At 31.1% G+C, this 23,936-nt stretch overlaps 1 protein-coding gene across 3 annotated transcripts in view; it reads left to right on the top strand.

The window, feature by feature from the left end:
* LOC114932572 (dipeptidase 1) overlaps nt 1-23,936 on the top strand; it is a 105,338-nt gene that overhangs the window by 21,081 nt on the left and 60,321 nt on the right. The gene's annotated exons all lie outside the window — the stretch shown is intronic.

Below are 23,936 nucleotides of genomic sequence, written 5' to 3'. Positions count from 1 at the left end.
AAGTTATGGCGAAATGAAAAAGAAGAAAAAAGCGCGACGGAACTATTTCTTTGTTTGTAAATTTTTACACAAAAGAACATGAAGAGAGAAAGAGAGAGAAAATTGAATGAAATTGCAATCAAACGTGTATAGCCGAAGTCTTGATTTTTCTTGCGCTTATTTATGCGAATAAGCGTACTCAGAACAGCAATTTTTTATGCTTCTTTTCATCGCAGGGATTTATTTGCTTAAAGCGTGAGAGATTGAGTTGCTTTATTAAATTCCTCTCGCCCCACAATGGCTCAAGATGTTTATTGCTTCAAAAACCGTCTTATTATCATTATCCTTGTTTTCGTAAGAAATTATTAGTCCCAAGTTTAAGCAATAAAATTTGTTACTAAACTTTCTTACTTTTCACGTCCATATATAATTCCATAGAACCGTTAAAGATAGTTCCGTAAATTTGGAGAGAAAGAGAAAGATATTTCTACAACTCGAAAATTGCATAAATTTCTCTCGCGTATAAGAATACTTTTTCTGAACAGACATTCAACCTACTTCTCAACTATCTATTAAGTATGAATTTATATAATTATTTTATATATTTCTTATTTATTAAAAAAAAGGCATACTCGTTAAATCTGTTTCTCAATTGTCTATTAAGTATATGAATAATCTAACATTATTGACTTGCAATTAACAAACTTATAAAAATAAAAATATATTTCTTAATATAATATAGTCAACTTTAAGTAATATAATTTATGTTATTTAATGTAAGTTGTTGAAAGATATACCTAAACTTTTAAAATGCATAAGCATTATAGATGTATTTAGGTAATTAAATATTAAATTAAGATTTTGTAAAAAGAATATGTAAATGTCAAGATTATACAGTATATATCCTATAACTGTATGCAAATTTCAAATTGAAAAACTACTTCGATAACGCTTAAAAAAAAATCAGTTTTAAATTGATCTAAGAGCTTGTCAGATCTTGCAAAATGCATTATTGCTCTTCCTGCATGTAGTGTTAAATTGACTTTTTACACCATGACTTATCGCGCTCGAGGACGGTATGCAGTTCCGTACGCGACAGTTTCTGGTGGGATTTTATAGAACGTGCCGGTGTACACGATCAATTTCGCCGTCCGGAAAAAAGATGTATTTTCTCAAACAAGACCCGTTACGCCACGCGGCAAGTGGAAACTCCTTGACATAATGAAAAATAACAGCCGCATGCACACGCGAAAGAGAGTGCGCGAGAGACAGCGAATGATACGGAGTTCGCAACGGATGCAAAAAGCGGGAAATTTTTTCCGGCCCCTTTTCCTGACAAGTGCGAGAGAGGGAAACGAATTCTGGGCGCAAACCGGAAGCGAGAACGTTTCGCTTTTTGTTACGTCGATGAAACGGAGGTCGCGCTGCACCTGGACTGTCGGGCGGAATGTTGGACGATTATTTTAATATTTCTGCGGACTCCGTTTCCGCAACTGACTAAAGCTTCTTCCCTCTGTCTATGTGAGAATTAAATATGCCAGGTCGAGATGGTCGAGTACGCGAAAAGCGCTTAAGAACTTCATGCACTATATTTTTGCAAAAATTTCAACATCTCATTTTATTGTACACCAAGTTTATATCTTTAATAGTTTGATTATGTCAAGCTTTTAAGTAACAAGCCGTACGACTTGAAAGATTTGTATTATGTACTGTATCTATAATATATAATAGGATATTTTTATTGTTTTATATTTATTATTTTAACTTCTTTCATTTTATACCAATTGGCAATTATTATTTATTGCACACATTAAGTATCGATATTTTACGATATAAAAATAAAAAGTTTAACTAACGTGAATTCCATTTCTATGACACTGTGACTTATGAATGATGAAGGATATAAGGCTGATTTAAGTAAGCACGAAATTGTATTGTGCATGTATATTTGACTTCTTAAAATCAGAGAGAGAGAGAGAGAAACATTCAATATGAAAGAAGAGATATTGTACATAGACATAGCGTTGAATAGCAATGAGCGAATAAATGCAAATTATTCCATGGGCTTCGAAAAATTTAATTAGCGAGAACTTCGCGCGACAGTCGCGAAAGTGCCCGGTGAATCTTAAAAAGCGAGTATCCGGGTCTCTTGGTTGAATTTCATAATTACGAAGTTTTGAAATTTCATTATTGTACAAAGGAAAAGAGAACTAAAAAAAGAGAGTAATTTATTTTGGTAATAAACAGTGAATTATACGACGAATTAAGCAACGGAATTTGAAATGCAAAAATGCACATACATATTAAATTGCAATCTATATATAAAGTATGTAAAATCATTGAATTACTATTTCACACAAAATTAGATAATAGTGAATCAAAAAAACGAGTGAGTATTTATTATTATACTCATACAAATGTCAAATTTTTAATCAAATTTATCTAGATAATATGGAATTGTGTATATTAATGATTTATGAATTTCTATCAAATCAAATGCCAGTTTCACACACGCATCCCACAGAATTAGATGAAAAAATTATTTTTATCTGAATAATTATTCTTTAATTATTCTAATTTTATTCAAATTAACTATATAATATTTAATTAGCCGTATATATAATTATTCAACATAATCGATAAATATTAAATAATAATAATATCTATATAATAATTCTCATTACCGTTATAGAAATGTTACAAAATAAACAATTTCTCACTCACCGATACGTGCAATATAATAAATACACAAAATGTTTTGGAAGTCTGGAAACGGATATTTAACCAAATATCTCATAAACAAGGCAGTTCAGAAAAAAAATGTTTTTATTTTGTATACCTCGCAGTTGCCCCGATGTTGCTCGATGCCTGCCCGGGCCTCCTCCTCTCTTGGTCCACGTAGCACTCGCGACACTCGCGAAAACACGAATAATTACGATCGCCCGACATTTCACACGACACTCCCGATACTCAAAACTTTATACGGCACTCCCGACGCGACGCGAGAATCGCACGCTTATTATTTCGCGTACGTTACACAATGAGAAAAAACGATACGAAAATTATTATCACACGGAGCAAAAATCCGTTCGGCACTCGAGAATCTCGCGGGCAACTTATTAATAATCCTTATCTGTAATAACAAATAAAATCGTATATATATAGAGAGAGAGATACTTAAACAAATATAACAAAAATTATGTTTCTTAAAAGAAATGTTATATATTTATTTTGCATACCTTATAGTTGCCCCGATGCTTCCCCGGGTTTCCTCTCTTGGTTCTCGTAGCACTCAGAATACTCGCGAAAATACGAATAATTACGATCGCCCGACATTTCACGCGGCACTCCCGATACGCAAAATTTTATACGGCACTCCCGATACGTAAAACTTTATACGGCACTCTCGACGCGCGACACTTTACATTTTACACGATACTTCCGACGTGATGTGAATCGCACGTGTATAATACATTTTCAAATTCGCATGCTGGTTATCAATAATGCTTCTTCCTGTAACAAATAAAATATATACGTATATCAGAGCAATGTTATTCTTTTGGCATTATAGCATACATGATATAAATATGTAAGCTAAAATTTAAAGATAGATATATCCACGAGTCGTACATTTGCGCACGCGAAAACAGATGATTTAATGATTTAATTTCGTTGATTTAATGGCCAGAACTATTTGTTTAAACGATCAAGAACTTTAGAACTTTTGAAAATAAAGCCAGTTATGAGTTTCCATAAAATCAGACGCCAGCTTCACACACATCATAGAATTGAATGCAAAATTTTTATCTGAATAATTACTAGTTTTATTCAAATTATATAGTTTCTGATTAGCCATATATGTAATTAATAAACATAATTGGCAAATATTATATTAACATTATTTAATTGTAATTATTCTAATAAAGAATAAAGTGTTTATTTATTCAAATTGCACAAGTTTATTTTATATGGAAAATTATGCAAGTAAATTGTTAAAATAAAGATATATATAATTACTCTTATTATTAATAATACATATTAATATATTCTATTTATTCGAATACTACTCAACTCTGTCATTTTAACTTAACTTGAAATAGGTATACATACTTAGTTACAAGTACCAATATTATATTAACAAAAGATTGTAAAAAGGTATAGTAAAAAGAAAATTCAATCTCGGATATCCTTTATCAAAGATCTCGTAAGTTACTTTGAGCATCATAAAAAAATGAGAAAATGTAAATTCTCGTCGCTGAAAAGCATCTAGTAAAATTCACCAACGTCAAAGCTCTTATAGCATTATAAAATTATAAAATTTCCGTCGAACCTGGCAAAATAAACGTTCCTTTGCAAAATTTTTCTGATATCGCGCTGCGATATTTTAGCAAAATAACGAAACGTTGACCACGCGCTATAAACAATCGCATCGCTTGCAGCTTGTGTGAATGGATCGTTGCGGAAAAACTGCAAATAACCAAAAGCTGAGCTATCTGAGTAAGATTCAGGAAAGCATGTCGCATCGATCCGTTGTTTATTCGAATCTGCGACAATGTTGTCGAAATCCGAGCAAAATTTTCGAGAGGATTTCAGATGATCTAATCGAAAAAGGTTTCTCCGACACTCAAACTTTTGGACAGCTCGATGTGTTTTCGTCGTTCGGAATAATCCACAACTCCTAACTAGTCATGAAACCTTGCGCTGTTTTCCTTCACCATCAAGACATAAATTTCTATGGTCTCAATGCAAAAGAACCTACATTTCGCAAAATGGAAATTTAATCAGACAACATTCTAAAAATTGTATTAATACATTAAACATAAATATATTTGATTATAATAATGACAAATATTACTAATATTATATCATCATATAAATATATATTAGACATAAATAAATCGAATGTTTTGTTTCTCAGGTACTGAATTATATTACAAAAAATTAAGAAGTGTAACATTTTCTTTTTTCTTTAAACAAACAAAAAAGAATAATAGGAAAGAAATAATTAAGAATGTTTCAAAAATCTATCAAAAAAGACCGAAAAGATCTAATTACAAGAAAAAATCGTGTCATTCTTCTAACTTTATACTAAATTTACTTAATTCTTTTCTATATACTAAACCTCAAATTATGTCTCATTATTTTAAATAAATGCGAATGGCAACAAAATTCATTAGAGCGAAAAGTATCTGCAACATGTTTTCTCAAACATACGAATTACGGTATAATTATTCTGTCAAAAGCTTTGTTAAATGATGATCCTGATGCGCAATATCTCACCCATGTTCATCGTTTTGCACTCGCTGTATTTTCGGTGTACATGCATGCGCAGAACATGTTCAACACGTAGCACATATCGTGCAGCAGGCGAGGCCCCCTGATGGGTATTAAGTCGTCTTAAATAGCGAGGGCGGTAACCTCAGACTGGCGTGAAAAGCTCACCTACTTTAAAACGCTTCCAAACGTTTTCTCGAAACGTAATTTTCTAATGTATTTATGATCCTCCCCTTTCGAGAATAAATAATGTTATTTTATATGTGCGTTGGGCCTTAGCCCGCTAAAATCAAATTTTACAATATTATTGCAAAGATATTATTTATAAGGATTAATATGAATTTACACTATTTGAGATAAAGAAATTATAACTTTAGGAATTTTCACTATATAAATATATATCTTCTTCTATTTTTAGCGAAATCCGTACGAAATTATGCATCTCTAACTCGTATCCATAATGGGTTGATCGGAAAGTAAATGTAGCCCATTTGCAAAGTGGTAAACAGATAAAAAGGCAATTGCACTCGATAAAAACGAGTAGCTTTAATGCAGCTGTATTTGTTGAGCGAGATAAACGAAGGAATAGCACATTAGGAGATGTCACGTTGCTAATTTGAACGAATAAATTGGAAGACATTCATAGCCAGATGCTTCTTTTTTTCTCATTTATTATTAAACTTAATTATCATTAAAAATCCTTCAAATCATTGACTATATAAACAACGTAAATCGCGTGCATTTATTTTACCTACGTTTATTTCACACATATACTGTACAATGATATAAATAAGTAATGTGTACATGGTATATGTATGTTTGTACATGTAACAGTAGTTTTTACTGTCAGGCTAAAGAATGTGAACATCTTCACACGTGCATTTGTACACAGTCCGTGAAATTTCCCTTATGTTATTATGCAAATATCTTATTACTCTTTTTTAGAAGTTATCTCTGAAAGCGGTAGAAAAATTTTACCTTACGAAAAAGATAGAAGAAAGAAGTTATCTCTAGACTCTATCTTAAAAGCAAAATATAACGCTACAGAAAAGCATTTAACAATAATTTCACTCTTAAGATCTTATTATTATTCAAATTTTTTATGAAAAAAATATACATATAATATTTTATTATTTATCTTTATCTTTGATCTAAATCAAAAAGTCTAAATATCTTAAAAATTTTGAAGGCTTTCGGATAGAGAGAGAATTCTTGAATTTTTTACATTCTATTTAAATATTTAAAAATAAGAATTTCTAATAGTATAAAGTTCTTTCTATCACATAATTAATAATATGGGGATAAAAAAAATTAATGATTTTACAAATTGCCAATACTTAACATGTTTCAGAATTATATAAATAAATCATTATTCTGATAAAATCTCATAAAAAATTGTTCCTGATACAAAATTTTTAAATAATTAAAAGTTAATTAAAATACTTAAAAAAGTCTATATTAAAAATATCCTATGAAGAGAACACGGATAAACAAATGGTAAACATGGTAATAGAGTGGATCTTTAATTTGATTCTTATCAGTCAATGATATATTACATAATGTCCGACAATTCGCACGGGACATTAGTAATTTTCAGTGCAGCCTTCTTTGTTTTAGTGCTGTTTGTGCACAATGTAACCGCACACAATTGCAATGCATGGGTCACGTGCGGTCCATTGCGCATTTCCATCACTGCAAAAGCCAGGATGTAGCCCCAACAGAGCTGCAGCGTTATCGCGTCTGGGCCGTGGCGCATTCTCAGCCACAAATTAAGCTAATCAAACAAAATAATAATGGTCGCAAAACAAGATGCCGGAATATCCCACGGCTATGCAAAATACTTTGGCCGTATAAATACTAAGGTGATTATAGGTAGAATGAACGATATGTGTGTACCATTGTAGAAATGTGTTCATTGTACTTATCAGAAAACAATATGCGATATAAAATATAGAATTATAGAAATGTAGAAATGTACAATTATAGATTTATGCAAATTAAATGAGTGCTTTTATCTATAATAAGTAAATAAATGAGTTAAGAATATACATATATGAATTTTTATGAATATACTTTAATTTAAATACTAAAAATAACAGTATGACTGTAAAGCATTATTTCCAACATACGATTAAATCCAATGGCATAGTTACATATCTCTGCATCATGTGTTAATTAATTTTAAGTTCCGATAACATGTTCTCCCGATCAGAGTTTGAATATCGATTCAATATTCTATGTATTGGGTAAAGAAGAGAAGGAGAGGAGAGAGAGAGAGGAAGCGCGATTATATACAAACTCTATGTGCTGTAGAACAGCAAATTCGGCGGTCATTAATTTATTCCGTAACTAGGTATCCGCGAAAACCTACATCCAGGACCTGATGGATCGTGTATATCCAATAGCGGGCACCCTTTCCTTCGATCCGAGGTTAGCCTTGTAGTGCAATTAATATTGGTTGGCGATAGTAATTAATAGAAGTTGTATATATGAAGAAAATGTATGTAAATTGAGATTTTTTTTATATCGTATAATATTATATCGAATAATATTTACCAACAGAAAACATCAGACCATCGAAAAAAATCTTATTTTTTAAATATGAGAGAAATATAAATATTCTAATTTTTGTTAAAAAATTGTAATGAAAAATCGTGGAAGAATTTCAAAATTTTTTGAATTATAACTTGAGGTTTCTGTCACAAATATGTTCAAAAATTTATTAAAATGTAGTAATTACCTAATATTAAATATTTTATGTATATTAATTATAATAATATTGTTATTTTAATATCAAACAAAAAAATCAATATTTGTTAATTACTAATTATACCTTATTCTTTTGGTAAAATTTTTATGTGATTATCTTTTCCAAAATAAAAATATTAAACCTCATTAATATTAACTGATTATAATCATACAAGTTGCATAATAATATAGGAGACAGTTCTACTATCTCGTAGTGTGGAAACTCGTAGTCGACAAAATTGTGCATTCAGTGGCCTATGCTGATAGTGTAAATGTAATTGCACGGCTATTGCGGTTGTTAGATAGGAAACCATAAACATCGCTCGCGCTTCCGCTGAGGCGCCGACTATTTCGGAAGTACGGCAGCATAATTTTCCAGGAAAACGAAATGGGCAACGCGTCACGATTGGATAAATGCGAATTGCATGTAATTTCGCGGACCTTTTATAACATTTTGAAATGGAAATAATTTTATAAATAATTCTTAATCTATATATGTGTGTGTGTGTGTGTCCACGATCGTCAAACATTGCGTTTGCATTTTTCCCGATATATGTATACGACTAAATATTAACGATATGACATGGTACGATATAAAATAAACATTCGAACTAAATACATTCAAGCGAGATTGTACTAAAGCTCCCATCATATTATGTGCTTGAAATGCTTTTCGGGTAAATTAATAAGTTCTGTAATATATTGTAATGTATAATGAACTACATTTTCTGTCGATATTATATAAAATAATATATAATAAAAAGAATATTTCAATAATATTTAAAATATATAATAAAAATAAAAATAATTTAATATAAATTATATTGTAATGTAATTAATTTCTTTTGATTCTCCATGTAATCCCTTTCATATTTTTTATTGCGATTCTTCCTTTTTGAAAAAAATTTTATCCAAAGTAATTTAAAATCTAAAACTTGGTAGTTTGGTTCACACGCCCACTATAAGCAAACAATGATTTTGAATGAGTAGCATATTTTTCTAGCTCGCGAAAGTAGCTCTTTGCGTTTAAGATCTATCTACAAAATAGTCCGATCTAGAATACTAGAATGCTAGTCGTATATGTGTATCTATATACATTACTGAATATCAAAAGCAATTTCCTTTTCAATGTAAATTTCCGAAATATAATTGACTTTGCATAATTTACATAATTCCACACATGTTCATTCTATACTTATAATATTATAAATTTGTACGTAGAAAACATTCGCGTATGGCTCTTTACGCCTTCCTTGTGATTTAGATTTATAATTATAATTTTTATTTAATCTATATTTATATTATATTATCTACATCTTTATCAAATTTTTTTCGAATATAATATGACATGCTTTCTTCTTTGATGAAATAAATTACAATATATATTATATATTATACGGTCTGGCGTATAACTATTGAATGACATATTCACAAGTTATATTCATATTATATTCGATATAAAGTATATTACGTCTTTTATATGCAAAACATTACTGTTGCGATCTATATTTTTTTAATAGAGAATATTCAATAAAAGATTTTATGCTCTTGGATTTTTATATCTCTCCGATTAATTTAATTTCTATTTGATTTAGTGATTTACATCATGCAAATTTTTTCGTCGTCAAAAATATAAATTGCAAAGTTATCGAACTTCGCGAAAACCGCAACTTTTTGTTTCATTTTTCATTCGACACCGAAAGTTGCTCGGATCCGTGTGCTGAACTTGCGAGAGCTCATTTTTAACTTTCGCAATAGTGGTGGAGAATAGAGTATATTTTTGGACACAGAGGCAAAGTTTCAGAAATTTCTACTTCAGCGAACTCAATGGGAGCGGAAGTTACGGAATTGAACTTCGCACTAAAGCTTAAGTCGTGGTGTACCCCCTTCGTTAATGCCATCGCTATCGCTTTCGAGATACAGAAAAGCGAGTACAATAGTACAATAGCGTTGAGAAAAAAATTAAAGTTTGGTCGAATAAAAATTGAAAATTTTTTATATTACACATTTTTTCAAATTAATATAATATATACTTTCAAATTAATATAATCACAAATTAATATAAATATTACGCATAATATAATCTTCACTTATAGTATTTCATTTCTTTATATTATTTAATTACAAAAAAGTTGTATAGGTAGATATTACTATTCATTATAATTACTTTTTTTTTTGTATGAGAGAGTAAAAGAAACATTTATTATAATTTTTTATTTTCATTAGACAATTTTCATATGATCTACATACGTATGTTAAACGAAATGAATAATTGTAACATTAAAATTCTCAATGTTGCCTTTTAATGCATTAAAGCTTTTTCATCGTCATAGTAAGGGTCAACGATTTTTCTTACATTTACATAATATTATTTATCTCACTTTTATTCTTCCGTTCGGAAATCGAAGCTTACAGAGCCGCTTCTGCTGAGCAAAACTCTGAAAATCGAAGCAGCCAGAATCGAAAGGAATAGCGATTTCGTGTAATACTGGCAAGGATTCTGTGATATACAGGATGACCTCTTCGTATGCCTTGCACGTTTGCTCGTATTACATATGTGTGATGCGCATTTTATCCATACTGCAGGATACAATGTATATACACGAGCGTGTATACATGTATGAAACGTCGTTGTCACGCGATCGAATATTCGATGGTATTCCAGGCGAACCAGGGTCAAAATGAGAAAATATGCATCAACGAATAATAATTCGACGATATGTGACTGAATAATATCCTGAGCAAAATTTGACTAACAAAATATGTGTGGTTATATTGATAATCTAGAGAAAGAAAGAGAAAGAGATATGGAAGGAGAGAGAGAGAGAGAAAGAATAATTAGCTAGAAAAATATGTAAAATATATTTTTCTTCTTTTCTATAAACATTACATTATTGATCGGCTTTTCTGCATAACATACCAGAACCTCTTTAAATTTTTTCTTTTATACTTGACAGGAGATATTAAATAACTCGAGAAACAATAATGCGCATTGTTATTTTCACGCAAGCTTGAAATATAATTTACTCTGGTTGGAGAAATAGGATATTCGTATTCTTCCGAGAATTATATACCGCAGAAAATCCTTTGGCTTCGTATATCAAAGTTTCAATTTACTTGTTTTATACCAATTTGTTTGTAATTCTCTCAGAAAGAGTAACTGATAATAAAGAGAGTAACTGATAGTTAAAGAGTATATTTTATTATAAATTGTAATAAAACTTTCCCCATTTATAGAAATTATGTTTATGTATTTAAGTAAAATATTAATAAATAAAACGCGTTATATCGCAAGTATTATATCATAAATAATTTTATATTTTAATATAACAAACTCGTAATATAAAAGTAATGTAATATATTATGAAATAAGATTAAAATATATATAAATTTATATTTTAGTTTAGGAATATTAAAACCGTTGAAACCAGGAATTAATTTTACGTTAGAGATTGAAACTAGATATATTTTTAGCTTGTTCAACTTTTAATATAAAAAAAGCACAGAAAAATATATTTAGTCATAAATATCACGTTTCCATTGAAGTTTTCCATTGTCACAAATAAATTCGCTACAATATATATAGTGTATCTGTAGCATGCATTGCGAAATCTGAGCTCGTCGAAATTATATACGGATTTCAATCTCTGCTTTATACCGTACCGAGTTGTTGATGAAATTTTTTGTCATTCTTGCAAAGTCAATATGACGGGAAGTAAATCAAGAGAGCAAAACATATGTATTATGTATTTAGCAGAGAAATATATTTAACGTCAAATATGTTTAACGTCACATTTCCATTGAAGTTTCCATTGTCACAAATAAATGAATTCACTATGCTATATGTCCACAACACGCATTGCAAAATCTGTGTGTGAGCTCGTCGCAATTCCTACTCAATCCCTGCTTTATTCCGTACCGAGTTGTTGATGAAATTTTTCACATTCTTGCGAAGTCAACGCGACAGAAAGTAAATCAAGAGGGAGAAAACTGCAAGGAAGATAAGTGCTCTTCTCCAGACACGTTAAAAATATGGGTTTCTGGTAGAGACCAGAGAGGGGAGCAACTAACGTCTCATGGGAATACGAACGGTAAGAATTCTTTACGGACACTCTCGATAAGAAACAAGTTGCAGAAACGTGTGAATTCCCACGCGTGACATTGCCCGTGTTACATATATATACATATACGACTCTCGGCGTAGCCTCCCATGGGGCTGCACCCTTGTCCAGGATATTACCAGTGGAGAGAAAGTTCCTACATCGCAGGCAAAAATAATTTATTATCATTAAATTATTTACTGCGTCGCATGCACACATGCATCGCCAAAGATTGTGAAGGAACAAGAAAGCCGAAATTAGGTAATTTTTTTCGCTGAAAATTTTCACGTAAAAAATGAAGAATTAACTCTAGTTCATAAAAAGAATTTTCTCTGATAAAACATAACTTTTCATATATCTATTTATAACTTTTTATTTATATTTTATCGCGCATAAATTTAAAGTGCGTGTTTGACGTTAATTTTTCAAAATATTATATAATTAATCTCACAAAAATGATGGATTGCTAAATCAATTTATAATTTACGAAATTTTAATATAAAAATATAAAATTACATATATATATAGAAATATATATGTGTGTGTTCGTATTTTTACGACGTTACGCTATAATACAATTTTCTGGGATATCTTTTACCAACGATACCTTTTTACTTGACAAATATTTACAACCGCGACGTAGCCGTAAGTGTCGCCAAAAGTACAAAGTTTTAGTCGCAAAACTTTTATCATTCTGTCGAGCGAAATCGAAAGAAGAAGGAAAATATGGCTTTTGTTTTCTCTATGAGTTTCTCAAATAGTTATCGCGAGTCCGTGATATTACGTTGATCTTTTATATATTTGAAACGACACGGTACATAATCGGTAGCTTACGCGGTAAAAGAGGAGTCTCATGATCTTGCTTTGTTGATCCTTTACATCTTTACTCTAGGATCAAGACTGCGATTCATAGAATTAAAGGCAAACATCATGTAATGCAATCGACTTATTCACTATTTTCTAACAAAAGGTATTTCTTAATTTTTCAAATTTTTTACGCGCATTCTATATTACATACCATCAATATTAAATTGGCAAGTGCATCAAAAAATAATTACTATTATTTTCGCACTTTGTTACGAATAAGAATACCTATAGTGCAACATTTTAAATTATTTGCTGCATTTCTTCACTATTTATTTTAGATTATTTAAGAAAAACTAAACTCTAAATTTATGTGAAATAAACTATTTCTAATTTTCTATTTTAATAAACTATTTATAATTTTTTGACAGAAATCTGTTCTGTAATTATTTTATTCTTAATATGATTATATTATGAACATAAAAAAAGTAAAAATAAAAATTATTTCCATGCAAATTCTCGATGCACTGAACAAAACTGCGTTATATGCAGCCATCGTTTATCTCTTTGAATTGATTTTCTGTAAAAACAATTGCTGTCGTGCATTCGCTTATCCACGCAGCAAATGCAAAACGGCTTCCCGAGTATATGATCTTCCGATTAACTGGTGTGCCGGAAATTCTGTTATAGTTCCACTGTAAACCTTCATAGTGGCTTAACTGCTAAAGCTACGCGAGCGCGAATATTATGCCGCTGTGGTAATACGAAAATATTTTTATGATGCGTATAACACGCTATAAACAGGAAATTACAAATTACTCATGATTATTAAATATTGCACGTTAACTATAATTTTCTGTGTATTATATTAAATATTTATATTATATTATTTAAAAAATTTGAAGAAAAGACTATATATGTATATGAATGTATACGCTTTTTTATATTTTTATATATGTTAAAGATATAAAGACAAATAAAAATATTCTTTATTTAATTTGTATTACGTAATTTTTATTATTTTTGCTATAAATGCAGTGTTATTGCATGCAATAGCAATTATTTACTTCCAGCAAAATAATGAAATTTCATAACTTAATATCAATATATATTATAAGAGAAATACATTAGCAAAGTCCAATATTATTCACTGCTTTGATAACAACAATGTGAAATTTACATTGTACATTCAATTTATAGTTATATATTTGTATTGTGTAAATTTTATGTATCAAGTTTTAAAGGTAAATAAAATTATTTATAAATTACTTATTATTAAGTAAACAACATACATATAATAAATTAAATATAAAGCATGAAATTAAATATAATCAATAACTGAATTGTTGTGGATGCATCTAGAAATTTATATACACATATGTACATGTATATCCCTACGTACATATATTATATACATATATATACACATAATTGTAGTAAATTAATTTACTACAATTATATATATATATATATATATATATATATATATATAAAATTACAAAAAATATAATTACAAAATTAATCGACTGCTGCAATTAGTAGTATCCAAGAAACATTAATCAGATGTATCACATTCGGAAACATTAAACTAGTCCGTAAGAAACTGTAAATTTAGTGAGATGCCAATATTTGTAAATGACCTCTCGTCGACACTGGCTTTCTGCAATATACGCGAAAGGTTGTCTTTACTGATCGATATTTGCAACTATTAATCAACGCGGATAATCGATGACTATTCAACACGCAGTGCCGATGTACCGATTTATCGCGTTTTTTTTCTCACCGAAGCGTTTATTTCAATGTTCGTACATAACATACACGGCAATTCTTTCACGCAGAACAAAATCCAATGTTTGCATATTGTATCAATTTTAATTTTTTATTTTTTGATAATTACTAAAAATTCTAGATACAAATACAAGTATGCTAAAAGCCATTAAAAACTTATCTAATGCAAACTAAAAAAAACCTCAACCAAATTTGGTAATAAAAAAAATAAATAATAGTTAAAAAAATTCATATATGTTTTATCGTAAAAACAATAAGAATAATAAATTCATAATAATTAAGTACACTTAAAATTTTATTCTAAATAAATAATAAAAATTTAAAGAGAGAGAAATAATAAAACGGAAATGTATCCAAGATAATCTCATTTAGCAACATAATGATGCCTTCATTTGATGAATATTGTTGCAGTCACTAATCTTAATTTCCAGCGCTGTAACGAATGCTTTGATGCTGTGGACGAGTTACTGTAGCAAAATTACTGCGACGACAATGTCTCTCCTCCCCTTCCACCCCTTTCTCCCAGGTACATAAATACGCACATTCGTTGGCGAGGTGATAGGCAGACCACGGGGAAAGAGGAAGAAGCAGCAGCAGGTGTCAAAAGTGATGCAAATCCTGATCGCGTTCATATATACACTCGCAATTTGAAGCAGAAGTCGATAAATCCCGCTCTTATGTCGCACGAAATGGCACATTTCGAGATTAATTTCGTTCCGAGATTAAACCCCCGCACGTTTCAACCAAATTTCCATCGCGCGGAATATATACGTGTTGCGAAAGGAACGTTTGCGATCGAAAGCCGAGGAAAAATTTATTGCTATGTGCATTTTACTGCGTAGCTGTCGCCGGAAAAACAAATAAAAAATTAATAAATAACTGAATATTTCTAATAGATTGCCTCGTTATATAATCCTTAATAAATTAATAATAAATAATAGATTATTTATCTATAATTTATTAATTTATTGATGATTGTAATCAAGTTAATATAAATTAGTCAAGCGCGCAATTTAAGAATTATAAACAATAATTATAATATTTCAATAAATATAAAAATTGATGCAAAATATTATTTTATATTAAGTGTGAAGAAATTTAGAATAGCAATAATTTCAGTAAAATATAAATTATTTAAATCTATAGATCCTTATATCCGTTATGTGTGTATATTTATATATTTAAAAAAATCTCTTCTAAGATGCTTAACTGAGCCTAGCTAAATCTCAGTTAAGAAATATATATACATATATTTCATCATATTTTTATATAAATATAAATATATATGTTTATATACAATATCCACATTACTAAAAATATTTAAAAGAAAAAAGAGAGATACACGTATAATATTTAAGATTATATCTTAAAGAGGTCATCACGATTTCATTGATCGTTCTTATACTTTGTATCATAAAATTAAGTCTTTTTGTCTGGCAAGCTTATCTCTTGACAATACGTCAGGAAGAAAGAAAGTTTCTCTTAAAGGAAAAAGTATCAAGAAGAAATTAGGGGTGAAGAAGGCGGATGTTTTTGGAAAAGCCCACGACCCAATAGTACCTTGCAACATCACCGAGGCTGCGATGAGCCCTCTAATACAGCCGAACCCCATGGTGCCATTCGCCTAAGATCAATAAAGCATCTTGCTTCTCGGGGATCACGCGGTTCTAAGGATGCGAGGCTGTGGTCGCATCCTTAAGAAAATCATGTTATAAATGGCCTGCAAGAGATATAGTGATCTCTTCGTGAGATTTAAGCTGAATGCAGGAAATGCGCTCGACTTTTAATTAGAATTTTTCGACTAATTTTTCTTTAGGAAAATATTTTGTAATAAATTCCTCTCTTTTATCACACTCTTTGTGCGTTCAATAATTAATAACTAATATATTTTTTTGTTAAATCTAAAATGTATAAACAGGCAATAAGAGCCAAATCGCGGATGACAGTGCGTTATCTCAACGAAACTAAGGGGATGTATGGAATTAAATCTCATGTATAAAGATTGTTCCTATTTTAAGTCTTGGTCGTGACCAAGTAAAATTTGGTGCCTTGTGCACAGGTATTTAATTCTAACGAAAAAAATTTTAGTTTCGTTGGAATAACGCACTGTCATCCGCGATTTGGCTCTTATTGCCTGTTTATACACTTTAGATTAATATTACAGAGCCTTGTTAAACTCTTAATATTTTTTTTTCTTAACAAACAAATATAAAAGCACACCAATTAATATCTTACATAATGTACGTAATATGCTTCAGAGATCAATGAATTAATGCAAACTATATAAATAATTAATTTCTTTTTTCTCACTTTCTTTTTCTCTCTCTTCTTCTTTCTCTTTATTATTGTGTAACGTAATTATAATTAAATAAGTGCGAAGTATCATTATATCAATCATGAAGCAAAGTAATTACAGCAATTAAAATAGCAATAATTAATATCTAGTAAACTATTGCACGCATTACTACAATACTATTCAGTAGTGCGATTAATGGTAATATAATACAACTTTAATTTATGTTTCATTGACTAGTCATCGATATTTGCGTCTCCCATTACGCGTGCTGATAACATCGCATTATCTTTTAACGTTACCTCGATAATCCGACGCACATAACCTGCTCCGATTATTTGAATTAAACTAATTGAACCGTTGTCGTCGTTAACGTGTCACCGCCCTATATGACCCCTGCGAGCATTTAAAATCGATCGCAAAATGGGAAACAAGTTCGTAAATCAAACAACACGATTTTATTTATCCCTTCGCCTAAAGTCTTTGCGATAACACAAATTAACTGTCGAAATAGATCGACAGTATAAGATTGCATTTAAAATAAACATTCCGAAATACCTTTTCGATCGCTTTGCTTTGCGTCGACATCGAAAATAACGCGTTTCTCGCGCAGACGGTGAAAAGTTTGTCTCTTAAAAAAAAAAGCCTTACGGGTGGAAAAACGCCGTTAATTCATATTTACGTGGACAATGACCCCAACGGAGCCGGTTTCCCGCTCTATTGCACCGGGTTCTTTAATATCTCCCGAGGGATGCTCAGAGAATCTTCATAAAGGAAATCCGCAGTCGCAACTATGATCCTCTCGCAGTCCCGTGCTCGACGTTCTTTAATCTCGAACGAGGAAGAGATCCCTCGAATGAAACAAGGCTCCCAACAAAGATCTCGTCTTATCTCCACCTTTCTGCTTTTATTTGTAATATGTCGCACGGACAAAACAGATTCAGAAGATATCGTATATACGGTCACTTTTGGTCTTCAAAGACATTTTTTTCTTTATCCGATGGCAAATATTTTTGCACGGGAAATATTCAAGCGCGATCGCTGCTGATTAAAATTTTGCCCGTCATAATTAATATTATCATAAATTGATCGAGCATTAAAAGCTTATTCTCGTCCTGAGATTATTCTTATTTTTGTAACAAGAGAGCTTTTTTTAATCAAATTATGCAAAGCTAATACTGACATGAGTATACTAAGAATATTAGACATTTTTATATCAACTTAGTATAAAATATTTACGTAAATAAATATACAAAATTAATATAAATCATACAACTTTCGTCTTCAAAATAAAAAATTGGCTGTCCGGACGTAAGACAATAATCTTCGCAGTCTATTATTCGCTTAAATCGCAATTATTATCCGTCGTGTTACACAAGGCGAGATCGAATTTAGAAATCTATGTGTAAACTTTGGAAACTGCATTGTATACGTGAGTATTGAAAACACATGCTTCCCTGCCACAATTACCGCAACAATTGCACTCATCTTTGTCCCGATCGTAGCAATGCCGCAACAACGATACGATGCGTTCTCTCTTCTCCCATATAAAACGGATGTTTCATTTGCGGATACCATTATTGCAAGTGAATAAATGCCGCCGCTACCGACTCACCCCGGTGGGGTACCGGCCATTAATAACTACCCGCAGGATGAATAACCGGGAACGTCCAAAGTGCAACGCCAACGGAACCACCGCGTTCGCTCCCAACTCTCTCTCTCTCTCTCTCTCTCTCTCTCTCTCTCTCTCTCTCTCTCTCTCTCTTCTCTCTCTCTCGCGCGCGCGCGCGCGCGTTGTACTTGGTCCGAGAAAAACACGTCGCACTGTCACCGCGTTTTAATTAATACCCCGCGATTATCGAACTTCTCCGCGCGTGATTTCCATAAAAGAATAGAGTAGCTTTAAAATGGTAGTAACATGATTTTCTTTTTAATTATTAATAATTATATATAAACTTTACATCGAACGCTAAAAAAGATTTTATTTCAATCTCTCGTAAATGTGGAATGATTCAATGTTAAAAGGGAATTTTGACAATTAAATTTTAATAGCTGTTAATGAATTAATAATTTATCTTGAGCAAAAGATGTTGAAAGAGCTTTGGGACAATTAATATTGTCACGTAAAATCTTTTGTGATAAAATTATTTAACATTCAAACGAGCAAAATATAGATGTATAAATTAATAAATATTGCATTATATACGCACTTGTATATTATCAGGCGTTTGTATATTAGAATTACATTTTTAAAAAGAATTTTATAAATATATACATGTATATGAATAAAGTTGAAAAATATACGAAAATAAAGAATACATATTAACAATTGATATTTATTCATAAGTGATGTCTATTCAGTATATATAAACTGCACGTGTGAACCGCGCGTGATTTACGTTTAATTCGAGCGAATGCAATCCTAATTCGAATCGGGTCGGCACCTGCATCGCACTTAATCCAACCGTTAGCCGAGGCCAACCAGGTCGCATGCATCACCTGCATTTCGACTCTGGCGCAGATCAGGTTCGAAATTGCGATGCACGCGAATTTACATCGCGTACGCCCGGACTTAGTTCCGCGACCGCATCGTAACTCGGACCTAATTTATATTTGATCCGCGCAAATCCATCTCTGATGCATGGTAAACCAGCGGCGATCTGGAGATTCCAAGTTAAGTAGCAGGTGTGTAATTTGTATTTTCCCGCGTATCTCTAACAATAAGATTAAAATTGTATGGAAACAAATTCTCAAATAGCCGCGACACCTGAGATCATATTTATGGACGCTTAATTATTCATATATTAATTACTGCAAAATATGCTAATGTAGTTTTGAGTCTGCAGCCCTATTATAGTAAATATTTTCTTATATCTGAACTCGATTTTTTCTCTTATTTTTTTTGTGACCTACTTTATAAAAAAATGGTTTTGTTATAAAACTTGTTTTTAATAATTACAGTATTTGCATATACATATATACGCAAACACCAGGTAATATTTTTTAATTTATCTAATGCGCGAAAATATGCGAGTCCAAATAATATTTAAGCAATTAACTGTACACATATGTTAAATTTATTCAAATAAATTTCACATATGTTACGCGATGTTATCAAAAACGTAATGCAGTAATATACATGATAACTTACGCATAGTTAATAATAGATAATTATATATTGCAATATAAATTAGAAACATGATTACATTCAAATTATAATATTCGGCTCATTTAAGTTATTCAAATCGTTAATCAAACTCGCATATTGCATGTGTTGGTCATGTTACTACGGCCTGGGTCATGTTATGGGGCGAGTGAAACAACGTGACGGTTTTGCGGCTGTGTACCTCGTTGGCGTTTTAATATTTCATTTCGGTAAAAATTCATACCATCATTAATTCGGCATAAAAAACGCATATCCGCATAGCGCGTCGTAGTCGTAAATCTGCCACACGGATCTGTTGGACACAAACTGTTATACCGCAAAACTGATGATGTTCGGGAAAAGAAGAGGGGGAGAATACCAACAATGAAACTTCGTAAAACACGCGTGCCCGCGTGCGTCACGCATCGTGGCGTGTCAACGAGCGCGCGATTTATGCGTACACGAACGCTTGTACGTACATGTACAAATAATGTGATTTCGGCTGCCAGCACACGCATGTCTAAATACCGAACCGCATGTCGAACTGCATCGTCAAACTCGATCAAATTCCGCTGCGCCTCGAGCCAAACATTTTTGCTGTGCGCTCGCCTGAATTTGTTAGACAGTTGGTAAATGAGCGATTGCACGTAAATGGAGTCGTATCATTCTCTTATATTCACTCGAGGAATTTAAATATGCAATGCTGGTGTATAAGTTTAAATAGATTAAATAGGTTACGTTGAAAAAAGATTATTCCAGCTATGAGAAATAAATTAATATATACATAGTTACAAACACAGAGAGAATTTTCTCTTAGAATTTATCCTGAAAATTATGGTAATCGTGGGATTGGACAATATGATATTGGAAGATTTTTATAAAAGTTTTTTTTATTAATATTTACTATAATAAAAAAATATTAATAATAATAATATATTACAAGATAGAAAATATGTTTAATTTTATTAAAATGTATAGTAAATATTAATCAGAGAAACTCTTATAAAATTTTTTCAATACCATATTTTCCACGATTACCATGATTTTCAGGGTAAATTCTAAGAGAAAATTTTCTCTGTAAAGTTAAAATAACAGAGAGAGAGAGAGAGAGAGTATATGTGTGCATATTTTTGTAAAAATTTATATATGTACATACATATCTAATTTGTATTTAAGTAGTTAATAATTTTATCTCATGCATTTAATTATCAATTTATTTATATTATAATGTTTCTTTTAGGATCCCGAGTAATCTAGTCTAGATTTAAAAAATATCAAATATTTGTAAAAAAAGCACTATATAATATATTTAATTTACTAAGATAAATTAAGACTCTGTAATATTTAATTTGATTAAATTTTTAATGTGTTTATATCCGAACAACATATAACACGTAATTATATTTATTTTTGCTTACATAAAATCAAATGCACATTGAAATATTTTTTTTTATTAATTACAAAATTAACTAATAGTTTAATGAGTAGTTTATAACAATCAAGATTTAAAAGAATTCCAATCAATTTTCCATGTCGATTTAAATGAACAAATCAAAAATTGCGCGTAATAATTATTTTCTAAAGTATTAATTATTGTGGACCTTATTTATTATAATGTTTAAATATATTTGTATCGTATATATAAATCAACCCCTAATTTATACAATAAAAAATTTCTTTTTAGACGTTTTCTGAATTACGTAGCAAAAATATATATGTATATTGATAAATATATAATAAATACATATTGTTTAATTCTCTTTATATAAAATTATTTTACAAAGAAAAATAATTTACCAAAATACAGTGAAAAGCTCGTTTGGGTCAAAATGATACAAATTTAATAAGCCAAAAGAACAAAAATAATTTAGTGCTCACCAATGCAATATGCATCAGCGAAGTTATAAATTACACGATGTTGATTTGCATGCACGAATTTTCGTGGCTCGAGTTGGAGTACCGAAATCAATCTGACGCACGAGATCGCGATCGAATTTATATCACGATGTCGGCACACGCGACGCGATCGAATTTTTGATAATTAACACGTAAATATTAACACTCACTCGTACTTTCACGGACCGAACCGGCAATAAACGTTAATCACGAACAATGCGAAAGTGCAGTAAGTGCACCAGAGGGCATTAACATACTATATATTGTGTTCGAAAATATATTCATCTGAATGTATGAATGAATAAGAGGGAAGCATTCAATTGATCAATCACAAGAAGATTCTCCGATTGGTCAGTCAAATTTTGCATTTTGACATATTTTCGAACGCAACCTGCAGTTTACTTCATTTTCTCTCCTCTCTTACATCTTCTAATATACATATAAAATAAATATAGTACGATGCAATTAATAGAAAGAGACGAAACTATGTAAAAAGAGATAAACAATACGATAAATAACGCTGCCGTATTATATCATATATATATTATTTTTTTTAAAGGTTAAACTAAACCTCAAGATTGCTCCGATGCGTCTCTCGACTCCTTGCTTTCTTGTTCATCCCGTGCTGCAACTTTGTAGTATTCACGGAAACAACCACGACACTCAGTCGCGAAAGTACTATTAATTACGATCGGGCGCGCACTAATTAGGATACGATAATCGCGCGGCACTTTACACGCTACGAGCTTCTCGGCACTTGAAAACTAAACGCAGCAACATCACGCGATACTCGTTGCGATACTGTCTCTAGCTGATAACTTCAATACACTTGTAAGAATTAAATATCGGTGCAACTTTTGTCCTCTTCTTCTTAATTATTCTGGCCGTTTCTGTCTTTAATGATCCTTGCCCAGATAGCACAGCTATTTGAAAAGAATTCATTTGTATGTCACCAATTTCGAGTCCTTTTTCAAATACATATAGAATTTATTTTACAAAATACATATAGAATTTATTTTGTAAAATATGATAAATATTTGAAAAAGAATTCATTTGTATGTCACCAATTTCGAGTCCCTTTTCAAATACATATAGAATTCATTTTACAAAATGAATTCTATATGTATTTGAAAAGGGACTCAAAATTGGTGACATACAAATAAATTCTTTTTCAATAGCTTGTGCTATCTGGGTGTTGACCAAACGTAACTTTATCTCGCCGGGGCCGTAAATCGCCTCGACTACTTGTCAAAATTAGTATGCGGCGCGACGCGAAGTGGCGCTGCGAGAAGGGAAACGAGTGAAGTAGCCTCTCCACTACGCGGACATTAAGAAGGAGAAAACAATAGGACTGAGCCGACGTGCGAGTAGCGCGAGAAGATTATTATTCCGCCGATGTTCGCGCGCTAAACATGTACGTCTACAAAATATCGTTTTGCTTGATATTTGCACAATAGATTTTGATGGGCCGCGAATTAAATTAACCACGCAGGATTAATGTGATAATAGTTAGATGTAATACTCGTAGAAAATGATCGTGTTTCTCGAAGAGACGTACGGAGTGGCTCATATGCTGCTGCCTTCACTCGAGTCTCGCCGCGTGAATGACACCGACGACAATTCAGGCATCGGTATGTAAACAATAATAACATTATATACATTATGAGAAACAAAAGCGAAATACGACGCGAGTACGATAATTAATTAATTCTCATCGATGCCACAAAATATATTTAATGCGTTGCAAAATAACTTATACGAAATATTTTATATTTGAATAATTTTATTAATAGAAAACACTTGCATCATAATTTTTTATCACTTGAATTATATTTGATCTTGAAATTTGTATTACATATATACATGTAAGTTCTAAATTCAAAAATAATTAAAACTACATTTTATAATT

This window comes from Nylanderia fulva, unplaced genomic scaffold, assembly GCF_048542155.1.
Source record: "Nylanderia fulva isolate GAGA-0341 unplaced genomic scaffold, ASM4854215v1 Scaffold13, whole genome shotgun sequence".
Lineage (NCBI taxonomy): Eukaryota > Metazoa > Arthropoda > Insecta > Hymenoptera > Formicidae > Nylanderia > Nylanderia fulva.
This window is presented reverse-complemented; position numbering and strand designations above follow the sequence as displayed.